The 12886-nt window shown below is 48.4% G+C and overlaps 1 protein-coding gene and 1 long non-coding RNA gene across 4 annotated transcripts in view; one reads left to right on the top strand and one right to left on the bottom strand.

Moving 5' to 3' along the window:
* LOC114082093 (butyrophilin subfamily 1 member A1-like) overlaps nucleotides 1-12886 on the bottom strand; it is a 265857-nt gene that overhangs the window by 137618 nt on the left and 115353 nt on the right. The window lies entirely within an intron of this gene.
* LOC139705653 (uncharacterized) lies at nucleotides 7111-9160 on the top strand. 2 transcript variants are annotated; one of them, XR_011707479.1, is made up of 3 exons: nucleotides 7111-7359; nucleotides 7943-8898; nucleotides 9023-9160. It is a non-coding gene; the product is annotated as an uncharacterized lncRNA (long non-coding RNA). The 2 variants fall into 2 exon arrangements; XR_011707478.1 differs by having other exon boundaries at nucleotides 8813-8898.

The raw sequence follows: 12886 nt of genomic DNA on the forward strand, positions 1-12886 counted from the left end.
AGGCTGTTTCAGTGACCTGGAAGTCCACTGGATCCCAAAGCAGCAAGGAGGAAGAGGCCAGACAGAAGATGCCCTGAGTAGGAAGGACCAGCCTTCACCTGCAGAAGCCCAGGAAAAAATCAATGCCTAGACCCAGCACGTAGCAGCATGTGAGGAGAGAGTCTCCACTTGGCCAAGAGCTTGTGCTAGACAGGAAACGCAGCACAGGAGCATAGTAGGGCCACACTTAGGCACTCAAGGAAAAGTGTCACTCCCGGGGCATGGTCACTTGGTTCCTGGCAGGACATACAAGTTGTCCCAGAAGCCTCTGGGGTCTGGCCAGCCTCAGGAAATCACCGTCCATTATCCACTATGGCTCTCGAAGGCCAGAGGTCTGACAGCCACGGAGCTAAAGAGATGGGGCCACCTTCCAAGGGGATGTGAGGCCTGTTGGGGGTGTGGCAAAGGAAGGGCAGGTGGCCACAAACAGAGCCACAGGCAGCCAGGAACCCCTTAGGACTTAGCTCACCTTCCCTCACTAAGCCCTGTACTCAGGAGTCTTCAGTCCCCCAGGACTTGCCCACCAAGTCCAGCACCTAGCCCAGCACCCTCACCCCTAGCTGAGCATCAGGCCCACACAGGGCTGTGGGGCTAAGCCCCAAGGAGGAGAGGCTGGGAACATTGGCAGTCCCAGGCATTCCCAGAGCAGGTAGAGTTCTTCAGGGCTTCCCAAACTAAGCCGGGTAATCAGGTTCAAATAGCATTTACTGAACACGTGCTAAAGGCTGTGGGCACTGCCCCACATATCAGAGTGACAAAGACAGTCGTCCATAGATAGATATTAAATTCATTAACTGACTGTTTAATCAACTGGCTTAAAATATTCTTTTACATCTTCTAGCCACTTGACTGCTTTCGGAACAATATAGATTTTCTTTCCTTTTTTCTTTCTTTCTTTTTTATGAATTAGCAATCCAGCTTGTCATTTCCCTAAGTCCTTCAATGATGTCAGAGTCTCGGATTGTCTACTCTTAACTCTTTCCAAAATCTGTATTTGAAGAAATGATAAAAGGACTATGGGAAGAGAGGCACAGTGGCACACAGTGGCGCACGCCTGTAATCCCAGTGATTCAGAGGCTGAGGCAGTGGGATGCCAAGTTGAAAGCCAGCCTCAGCAACCTAGCGAGGCCCTAAGCAACTTAGCAAGACCCTGTCTCAAAATAAAATATAAAAAGGGCTAAGGAAGTAGCTCAGTGGTTAAGAACTTCTGGGTTCGATCCCCAGTACCAAAAAGAGGACTGTGGGAGGTACATGTTACATGTTACCTATTCACTCCTGTAAGTTGTTACATTGAGTTAATTTTGAGGTGTTTCACTCAGCCACAAAAAACTACTCACTTGGACCTCACCTCCCTCTGATCTGTGTTTTGTTCCATTTTTGACTTTTATGGAGAGCCATTATGAAAGTCGTAGGGGATTAGCTGTGCATTTATTCTAAAAGCTAATGGTTTGGACTCCATCCATGATACTGACTAGATCTCCCTAGAGGATCTGGTTTGTGTCCTCTTTTCTTAAAAATAAAACAAAATATAAATGAAAGTTTACAATTGACCCAGTATTCACTTTGCCTTGGCTTCTGGGAAACTCAGGCAAATTGGCACTCAGGTGGAGCAATTACAATGAGAGCAGTCCTAGCATTGGCCGATGAGGGTTCCTCCTTGTTTCGAGACTGAATTTCTCTACCTGGCTATTCTTTGCTTAAATCCATCACACGCAAGTTCATTGAGCCCTTTCTCCATCCCCAGACTAAGTTCAAAGTGGTGAGCAATATTTAAAATGAAAATAAAGAAAATATCTTCTTTGCAGTTTCTGCCTATGTGTCAAGCCAATCTCTTGAGCTAGACCCCATACTCAGGTGAGCAGGGAAGATCTTTCATTTTGTTTCTGTATAGAACAACAGTGGTATGTAGGAGCGGTAGATGAATGTGATCTGCTTCACCTCATGGGCTCTTGAGCTGGCTTGGTGCTGAAGACAGTAGGTACTCCATAAATGTTTGTTTCAATCCTTTGTTCTGGCTAAAGGTGAGGGTGTTGATCTTTATCACCTTCTGCCTGGGTTACAGAGGATGCATAGATCATCTCCAACTCATGGTCCCCAACTCCATCAGGTTTATCAGAACATAACCCCAGCATAAGCCAATTCATGGAGATTCCATTAGGATTTTTCAGCTTCTTGATGGCCTGAGGGCCACCCATCTGGCCTTCTGTTTGGACTTTCTGCACAGTGTTCAATACATTACATGAGACATTCCAGTTCATTGCAACACGGGCTTTGTGTTAGGTGTTTTTACCTAACTGTTGGCCGGAGTGAGCCTTCCAAGCACTTTTGGGATAGTCTAGTCTAAGCCACGATGTTCGGAAGGTTAGGTTTATTAAATATGGTTTTTAAATGTTTCATTAGTGCATTGTAGTTATCCATAATATTGGGGTTCATTTTGATATAATTGTGCATGTATGGGACATAATTTGCTCCAATTTAGTCCCCAGGACTTCCTCTTCTCCACCTCCTCCCTGTTCCCCTTGAATGGATGAACTCGAGGGCACCATGCTCAAAGTGAGATAAGGCAGACTCAGGACACCCAGGGCCCACCCAATGTTCTCCCTCATATGTGGAAGCTAAAGAGGAAAAAAAAAAAAAGAAGTGGGGGGTGGGGAGTTGTAGGGTGGGGTCCCAATGAAAATCAAAGGGAGATCAATGGAGCAGAAAGGGAAACTGAGGAGGATTGAGGAGGGACGGGAAAGGGAGGAACCTCGGAACGAAATGGACCAAGTTATGCTACGTGCATATCTGAATAGGCCACAGGGAATTTCACCTGTATGTACGTCCATGGGGCGGCCGTTAAGTGTGTTTTTGACTTAGGATATTTTCAAATCCGTCGGGTTTATCAGAACCTAAGCCCAGCGTGAGTCAAGGAGCATCTGCATCATGACCTGGAAGTTCCTTTGGTTTATTTCATTCTTTGGTTCAAAAGGCACAAGACAAATTACTTCTCTGACGTCCCAGCAGTCCTCGCTGTCTACCTGACCTCCCCCGGGAGCTTCCCACTGCTGCCCAGGCTTACCTCTTGCTTGTGCAGCCTCCATGGTGCCCAGGGGGCAGGACTGCAGCTAACCTCCCAGCGGAGGCAGTTCCAGCACAGGGAATTCAGAGGGCTGGCTCTGGGAACACCAGCCGGCTTCCTGGTAAATCCCTCAGTGCGGTTTAGAAGTCTGTGGGATGACGTGGGCCCCCTGGAATTCTGTTGCTCTGTATTCATTTAGTAGCCCCTCGGTCTGCCCCAGCGTCAGGGCTGAGCTGGAGAAGAAACAGGAGAGTAAGGGGTTCCCCACAAGACCGAACCCCTCCTGGGAAAGGGGCTGGGTATGTGCTAATATCTAGACAACTCTGGGAGGCCCCAAAGTTCCTGGGAGATCTAGGCCATTTCGACAAGCACGGAGCTAGAGAAATGAGTGATCTGCCTAAGATTTCACACTTGCTTTTGGAAAGGCTAGGGTTAAAAACCTCACATCTGCTGGATTCTACATCATCAGACAAGCATCTGGCCACATGTGAAATAGACAGGCTTTCTCCTGTGCCTCCCCTCCAGCCCCTTGCCCCCCACCCCAGGACCCCACTGCTTCACCCTGGTAGAAGGCAGGTGGGAAAGCTGTGGATGCGTCTACCTATGGGCCATCCCCTTGCACCCTGTCCCAGGCCACCATTCCACCCAGACCGCTGGACTGATGCAAGAACAGTGGGTGTTTATCAGCGACCTTGTTCAACATTCACTCAGTAGCCAGGACAGCAAGGGATACAGTTAAATAAAACATCACATTTGTCCAGAACAGTTTTATAATCTGTTAGCTTGAACTGCATGAAGTTGCCAATGTTTGATCATTTCTGACAATCCTGTAGGCTTCCATCTAATAGTGAAATGAGAGCAAGAGAGTGATCGTTTAGTGGGAGCAGATACCACATTATAGAACCTGTGTGAGCTGTTTTCAACTCCTTAAGTAATTTATGTTCTACAATAACAACTTGAGCGACCCTGCCAAATACTGGAGAGTCGAAGAAGTCACTTTGTTTCCTAAGGAGACACTGTTTGGAAGCATCAGAGATGTGTCTTTCATCTCCATGCCCTTTACCTAGACACCTGGACCTGCTTCCTAGCTGTAGCAGGACTGGGATGCTGCTGTGGAAATTGTGGGGATTTGGCCTGGTGGTGGCACTGTGCTGGCCACCCTGGGAGACAGTGTTTTCTGTCATCATAATGGATAATGATCATCAAATGTGATAGTAAAAATATTTTAAAGCCAGCGAGGCTTGGGCACTGACCAGGCAGGACTGACACTTGACCCAACAGCATGGGCGCTAGCTGCCCATCTTGAGGAAGGCCACAGAGCATACAGACAGCACAGTGAGAGCAGAACCCCAGCCTGGCCCCATCTCCTCCCGATTGCATATGAAATGTCTTTGTTATGAACTGAAAATTTCTGTTCCTCCACAATACCTGCATTGAAGCTTTAACCCCCAAAGTAGCTATATTTGGAAATGGGACCTCTAAGGAAGTAATTGAGGTTAAATGTAAGGTAAGGTCCTTGTCCAATAAGATTAGTATCTTTGTAAGAGACCCCAGAAGGTTCCCTCTCTCCCTAAAGGTATATACCATGGAAAGGCTATGTCTGCAAGCCAGGAAAGAAGCCTCCATCAAAAATCAAATATGACAGAAACTTGACCTTGAACTTAGCCTCCAGAACTGTGAGAAAATGAATTTATCTGTTTCAGCCACCTAGTCTGTAGTACTTTGTTATAGCAGCACAAGCAAACCCATACAGGCTTAAATACATTCATTGTATGTATTTCTTTACCTGCCCACCTTATGGAGGGCTCAGAAAGGGTTGGGGGTGGAGTGCCACTGGCTTTGGTCCATCCTGGAAGTGACATATGGGCAGCAGACGGTGATGCCTCACAACCGTGACTGACAGCAGCCTGACACCTCCTGCTCCAGAAAGGGCATTATCCAGAGTACACGTTGTTTTTCTCTCACAGAAATTAGCTGCAGCTTCTAGTATAAATAACACTAATTATTGGAGTACTCTCCCCACCAGAGCTCGATTAGGACCTGGAGGTACTGGGACTCAACCTGAGTTCAATGTCACTGTCTCCTGCAGCTGCAGTAGCTCCCCTGCTTTCATTGCAAGGTTAGATGTACTTCTCACAGTTGTTCTGTCTCATCGTGTGCATGTACATGTTGCATGATGCCCATGTGAGCAGCTTAGATCCTTTTTCTTCTCCTAATTAAAAAGAATTCTCTGCAGCCTGTGGGGTGGGGTGCCAGAGAGAAGGAAGTGAGATGCATAGGAACGAAGGGGACTGTGGGGAAATGGGAAAGCCCAGGCCCAGTGGCCAATGCCTGTCATCCGTGGTTACACCTGTGAAAGAGACTCTTTAAGCCTAGAAATGTCTCCAGCCATTTACTTGGACAGGGTCCTCCCAGTTCGTTCAGTTGTGCTATTTTCAGAAAAGGTGAAAAGAAGTGCTGCTACAGTAAACCCCGGTCTGTCTTCAAGTCCCACAGCAGGGGAATAAATGAAAGGACAGGAGTGGAGAGGCCCAATGCTTGAGAATGCCCACAGCATGCTCTGGTTTTCCCCTGGAGGGACCCAATGGTGTGCAAAGAGCTCACCATAAACAGAGAATGTAAATGGGTGTGCACACATGTGGTGGCTTAGAGCAGAGGGTGTTTGATTGCGGAGATGATTCTATTGGTGAAGTTTGCACTCTCCACTGGGGCAATTGGAGGGACTTCTTTCCTGGCTTCTCCAGTGTTTCCCTGTCCTTCTTAACCCTTCCTTAAAATTTGGTGTGCAGAGGCCCAGGCAGCCCTGCACGCCCTCAGCTTGCAACAAGATAATCCAGCCAGAGTCTTCTGCCTGAGAAGAAAGGGTCGTCTTGGCCACAGAGGAGAGGAGAGACAGGGCAGGGGCCACAGGTTCCAAGAAGAGCCAACACTGGTGGTGTTCACGGTGGCACTGATGATTGGCAGCTGGCCTCTAAGAGGCATGTGTGCCGCTTGAATGTTCCAGTAATAATAACTCTCAGGCACTCACTGCACTGTGGGTCTTGCACACATGCCCTAATTTGAACCCCAGAGCCAATCTCTGAGGTCAGAACTCTATGGGATCTTTCAGGACAAGGAACCAAAGTGAAAGGCTTTGAAATCAGACTTCCAAAGAAAGCCACATAGCAAAATGCCATTGCAGCCTGCAACTCTGTTCCTTGGCTTGGAATTCTCTCCCATCTCCCGCAGAATCACCTGGAGTCGAGGGGTGGGGGGAGGCTGGCTCTCAGCAGGGTCAGCAGAGCACGGTGCAGCCCAAGATTCAGAAAACTAAGAAGCAGTGGAAACTGTTTTACACTGAAGGCTGTCAAGACAAAGCTGAAAAGGAGATACAGAGAGAACAGCAGGAAAGCAGCCCTGAATGTGGAAGTTGCTGCTTTTCTTGGGCAGAGGTACAAACTCCATAGCTCTGCCGTGACCTGAAGGCTGTCACCAAGCAAAGGGGGCAGAGTGGCTTCCAGGACAACTCCTCAATGCCCAGCATTCAGGGCTGCTGTGTAGCTCAGCTCTTCCAAGAATGCCCCCTCCTGGTGACATTCTCAAAGGCCAGGCCATAGCCACACCAGAGGCGGTGGCTTCAGATTCTGGGAAGCTGCTCCTGCAGACCTGAGTCTACCTGTGCGAGCATCTCTGCTCTCTCTTTTCCCTCCTCAGTTCCCAAACGAGTGCTAGGTAAATTATTTTCATAAGATAAGATACACCCTGGTAGAGTTTGCTTCCTTTTTTTTTTTATTAACCCTGAATAATACTCTCTATGTCATCTGTATATTTATGATAGCTCAAAGACATGGGTGTGTGGATCTAATTAAAAATGTGAAAGGGTTTAGCAGCCTGCTGCCTCCCTGCAACTCTCTGGTTGCCAAATCTTGGCAGCCGTGTTGAAATGGGGCCAACTGTTTAGTCTTCTGCTGAACGGCTGCCAGGGCGCAGTGCATTGTGGGGCGAGGAGCAGAGCTTGGAGGTGCTGGTGGAGAGGCGCCTGCATGGAGTGAGGCCCGGGCCCTGCCACCCAAAGGAAACCTGAGCCGCAGCAGCTCCGGCTCCCCCACTGCTGCCCCTCCCCACTGCTTTCCAAGTGCAGGTGGTGAGGCCAGTGGCCTGGTGGGTGACGGCCCTCCAGGTACTAGGAGGAAACTGTCCCCAGGGTGTTTGCTGGCTTGCAGTTAACATGAGGCCTCTTCAGAGGAGAAACTTCTCCACTTCACATCAGCCGTCTCTGGGTGAGTTTCTGCTCAGCTCTAGGCGTCTCCGCTGTAAGTCTGAACCTCCCTTCATGGCTCGTCCGTTGTGCCGGATCTAGCAACCTTACTGTGCACACATGTCACTGGGGATCCTGAGGAAATGAGGGATTCTGATCCAACAGAAAAAGAGAGAATTCATTTTGCTGAGCTCAGAACTTACTAGAATTGCTTACAACCAAGTTAGAACTCCAGATTCCAGCCTGAGTCAGGGACATGGGGCTCTGGAAAAGGACACCTCGGTGGTTTGCAAGGAGAGAGAAAGCGGGGCAATTCAGAGCTGGGCACTCTCCGTGATGGGTGGACAAGAGAAGTGAAACTGAAACAGATCTAAGGCAGGGTTATTTTTAGTTCCTCAACATGTGCCAACAAAAACAACAACAATAAAAAAAAAATTAAACAGGGAAAAAGGATTGCATTCTTTCCATGCAAAAAGGCTCTTTTGCCAAGTGAAAATTCAGCTCTCAGATGATCTTCTAAGACTTTTAGGAAGACAAAATTGCCTTCAACCTCAAACCCTGGGTGTTATTGATTTTCCATAATACTTGTGATGCACTTATTTCAGAAGAAGAAGGAGAAAAGAAAGAAGAGGAAGAAGAGGAGGAAGGAGGAAGAGGAAGAGGAAGAGGAGGAGGAAAAGGGGGAAGAGAAAGGGGGGGAAGGGATTATGATTATTATTAGAACTGTAATGATTGTTAGAGGGAAAGATCTAACTATGACCTTCTGCAGGGCAGGGCAAGAGTGTGGAGAAAGCATGAATTTTGAAATACTTCCCTCCCAGGATGGGATTTGGCTCTGGCATTAGACTTAGGGAAAGCAGCTGCCATAGCTGGGCCTACGTGGCCCAGTCTGTGAAATGGGGTGATGATGCTGTCACTGCAGTGCAGCTGGGCGCACTCTGCATGTGTTTGTGGAGGGGCTCCTACCCAGGGGGCCTTGACAGGCGTCTTACAAATCCAGAGCCTAGGTCCCATGGGACCAGGCCATTACCCCAGATAGAATTGCATCCCAGTAGACTGCTCTGAGCACAAATGTATTCTAAAACCTCTGGATGGGAGCTAATCACTGCGGAAGTCACAGAGCCTCAGTTCCAGATATCAGAAGAGCCCCCAAAAATGAGACCCTGGGGAATGGCAGAGAATGTTCTCTTTCTTTTCAAATGACAAATTTATACATGTGAAAAGTTTGAAACGACATGCCAAATAAATCATGAGTAGTCATCATATAGCTGGTCACCTTTATTAGGAAACAATAAAATGCATGAAGTCGGTAGGGTGCAGGGAGGTGCAGGTCACAAGAGTCCCTGTACGATTCTTTCCTCCTGTCCTAAGTTGGCACAGCAGCTCTCTTGCTCATGATTTAGACAATGCACAACTGGCTGCTTCAGTCACAAAGAGAGAGACGATTTGCTGGTAAGATCCTCTGCTTTTTCTAGGAAAATTCCACTCCAAGATTCTGTATGGACTCTCATCCAAACACATGGCAGGTGATCCTCTAAACCACCCAGGGAAGGTGCCAGAGGTAAACATCTAATTAATTAAAGAAAACCTCCCTCCCCACCCCAACCTGGAAAAGGCCCTCTCATGGAGAAGTGCTCACTCTCGCCAATGCACGCTCACACACGTACTTTCCAAACCGCTTCCAGGTGACTGGTCCGCAAGCGGCCTGCCTCTGTTAATTAAAGTCTACAAACCTTCAAGCCCATCGCCCTTCCTTGGTTGTCTGCGTGACCACAACCCCTACGCTCTTCCAAGCAACATTTGCTCCAACTTAATATTCTGGTGCTTTCAGGAACATTTAAAAATAAACCATTTTGGCACATTGTCAAAGTCTTGTCTACATTCCTTCATGACAACCACCCTAAGTGAGATTTTAAAAGCCAAAGGGAGATGGGGGCGGGGAAGAAAGGAGTCCCCTCCCCCGCCTTTAGAGTGATAATTTCAGCTGGTGTCAAATGAGCGTGCATTCTTCCTGTTTTGCCCAGGTTTAATTGCCCCTCGGGTGCTCTGGGCATCCTGGGTTCATCCTTGACTCCTTGTATCCTTCTCGTTTTTTCTCTTCTTGGAGCCAGCCGGATCACCTTGATGGATGAGAAAGGGGCATTTGAATGCCAGGAAAATTTTTGCTATTGTTGTTTTGGTCCCCAGCTGGCCACAGGAGGAAGAAGGGCTGGACAGGGAAGGGGCCCCAGGCGGGTGCTTCAATGTCCTTCCTGGTCCTCGCTGGTAATCGCTGCAAAACAATTCTGTCTGCTCCCTTCCCATCCACAACCTACTCTTCCTGGTCTGTTGCTAAGAGACCTGCCTGTTGTTTACAAGATCCTCCGTGGCGTAGACTTCCATAATTTATAATTTATTATCTTAGTGTCAAAACTTGTGTTGGTTTTTATTTTATTTCACCATAGATCCAATAATTGTTAGATACAACAACGGTCAGGCGTCTGCCGGTGGTGAGGCTGTGGCTTCCATAGTGGCCCTCGCCACCCCCATGTTTAGGTGCTGCCAAGGAAAATGCTATTATAAACTGAAGATGAATATCATTTTTTGTCCATTAACTTCACGCATTCTATGACTGCTCAGGTCAATGGATTCCCTCAAGATTTGCTCACTATTGAAAAACATGTTTCTGTCCAGCCAAGAAGGAAATGAATTGAAATGATTTCAATTATCCCAAGAAAGGCGGGGAGCCTTCCGCCGGGCACTCCGACACCTGGAGGCTCCACTCGCCAGCCTCTCCCCACAAAATTCAGGGCCGCAGACGTCTCCCTAGCGCTAGCACGCCTCCTGGGCCATCGTAGGGCTTCAGGAGACACAAAGCCACCCCGAGAGAGCATTCTCCTCCTAGAGCCATTCAGCTAATTCAGAAAGAAGTGAGGACATGGAAGGCAGGAAGGGTCGTTACAGGCACACAGCTCAGCAACACCTGGCCACTTACAGAAGAAGACGAGAAATGGGAAACACGTCATGATCGCCACTCTTGTGTATTGTGCCAGGCGCAAAGCTAATCACAGACCCTGGAGGGACTTAGAGAAAGTTCCTACAAACCAGGGGGTCCCAGCCTCATCCCCACTGTGAAGACAACAACACTAGGGGCTCTGTGACCTTCAGTAAGGCACCAACGACACACAGTCATTAAGTGGCAGGATGGAACTGGAGCCAAGTGAATCTACAGCACTTCTTCCCCCAGAAAAAAATATCAGCTCGGGCTTTGCAGTTTGTAATCTGTTCAAGGAGGAGAGTCCGGCATGCATTTGACAGAGCAGGGAAATTAACACAGGTCCCTAAATTGGACACCACCTTATCTTGCAGTCCTGAGAATCTGTCTTGGAAACCACAGAGCATGAAAAATTTCTAGGAAGGGCATTTTGTTTTCCCCATCAAAGGACCTGGAAAATTCTAATGGCATTTTACTGGGAATTAGATATTTGTCATTTTCCAGAAGGCCACTGCGGCAATGATCCATACCAGAATTGTGCACCACTCAATTCTTACCCACTCCCCAGTGGGTTCATGGCTAGGACAGAATACTGTAGGAGGACCTCCCTGACGCTCTCCAGCTGGGGTTGGAAGTCTCTTTTTGACTACTGTGATGGGAAGAAGAGAGAAGACCAACTCGGGACCAGGGACCTTAAACAGGCAGTCAGCACTTAGGACAGTCTGACCATTTCTCAGACTTGCTGTCCTTCAGCTCCCAAGTAGACTCCTTTTCCCACCACAGCACAGACATGTGGATAGAGACCCACAGGCACACCCTGAGCATAGAGCAGGGGAGGGCACCTCCCCCAGGTTAATTTGAGACCACCTCCCTGAAACTGGAACAATGCTGATGGGGAAGAAGAGGTCCCCTTCATTTTAGCAGCTACATGATCTATGGGCTCCCTGTTCGAGATGAAGGATCAGAAGTTTGAGATTCAATTCCTATAAACTGAGGTGGATCATTTAATGTCAAGATTCCTAGTTTATACGTTCACAAACCCTGGGATGATCATCACCTTCTTCTCAGGAAGAGAGGATTAAAATTGAAAAATGGGTACAACACAGAAGTGGAAGGTGTGGGGTTATGCAAATGTGATGGTCTTTACTCGAACCTTGTGGTCAGTAAAACATCCAAAGCCTGGTGGTCTCTCAGCAGTGTGGTCTGAGTATGGGATCCACTGCATCAACACCACTGGGTGCTGTGGGTTCAGACTTGGACATCTGAGACCTTCCTGCCCATCATTCACAGCACTTGGAGTGCGGGGGGGGGGGGGGGGCAGCAAATGTGTCAAAAAAAATTCTCAGAAGTATCCACTTCTATGAGACTAAGATTGAGGTCTGTCTTTTCACATGATAAAACTCATTTTCCTTATTTGTAAATTAGGGATATTATCACTCAAAACTTGAGGCTGTCCCAGGCCATCTGTCACTCATGAAGGACTCAGTACATAGGGAGGAATAGAAGGTGAAACGTGGCGTCCATGTCAGCAGGCACCCACATTATAGAAATGCAGACACAAAGCCCCTCTGCCCCTCCACTGACGTTTACTCTTCCTTTGGGTGTATAACATCCAGCAAGCTAAAGCTCAGGAAGTAGAAGGGTCAACCAACTGTTTTACCAGGATGCTGTTCAACCCTCAGCATGATCAATGAATAAAGAGAGTACGATGTAAAGAAGGAAGAAGCTCCTAGGGACCCAGGGTGAGTTGATGCAATTTTCAGAAATTGGTTCCCCTACCTGAATTATCCCCTGCCTGCCTCTGAAACGGTGCCCCTCTGCCTTTCTGGGAAAGCAAACTCTTCCACCCAGAAGCCTAATGTGCCACCTGGGGTTTCCAGCTCCAGATAACCCCAACCACGCATCCCCCTCATTGATATCTAAAGTCCACTGATCCCCTTTCCCAAGTGTATCTCCTCTGCTAATAGCTCTGAGGTGTCCAGGGCAGTTTCTGAAGATAGTGCTCTACACAGGGCGGGGTGATGCCTCTCGCCTTCCCAGCCAGCTCTAAGGGTCCCTGCCCTTGGGAGATGGAGCTTCCTAGCACAGGCTCCTGCTCCAAGTCTCCATGTGTCCCTTGTCCTCTAGAATCCCATCACTACGAGCCCTTTGGATCTGCAGTATGGAATCGCTGCTTGCTCTGCCTGCGTTTCCCGATGCCCGTGGGTCTGACTCTGCACCTTGCGCCCTGCGTGCTTAGCACGATTCTCCTTTCCCAGCGAATGCTGCTTAGTCTCTGAGACAGCACTCCCTCGCTGCTTTCTCTAAGTCTCCCTGAATTCTTTGTGCAGTTCAACCAGCTCCCTTCGTCTAGTTCACCTCTTGCATCAGCAAAACCCTGACCCCTCCCTCCCTCCCTCCTCCTCGAATGCTCCTGGGTCCTGCTGTGGGTCCCCCTCATGGCCTTGCTCTTGGCTTCTTCCTGGCCCCAATGTGCTTCTCAGGGGCTCCCAGGGCTGTGTTTCTTCACTAGCTACTGGATGTCCATGTTCCTGAAGGCTTGCATAGGCCTTTGAAAGACACCATGATAACTTCT

The sequence above is a fragment of the Marmota flaviventris genome, chromosome 5 (genome assembly GCF_047511675.1).
Source record: "Marmota flaviventris isolate mMarFla1 chromosome 5, mMarFla1.hap1, whole genome shotgun sequence".
In the NCBI taxonomy this organism is placed as follows: Eukaryota; Metazoa; Chordata; class Mammalia; order Rodentia; family Sciuridae; genus Marmota; species Marmota flaviventris.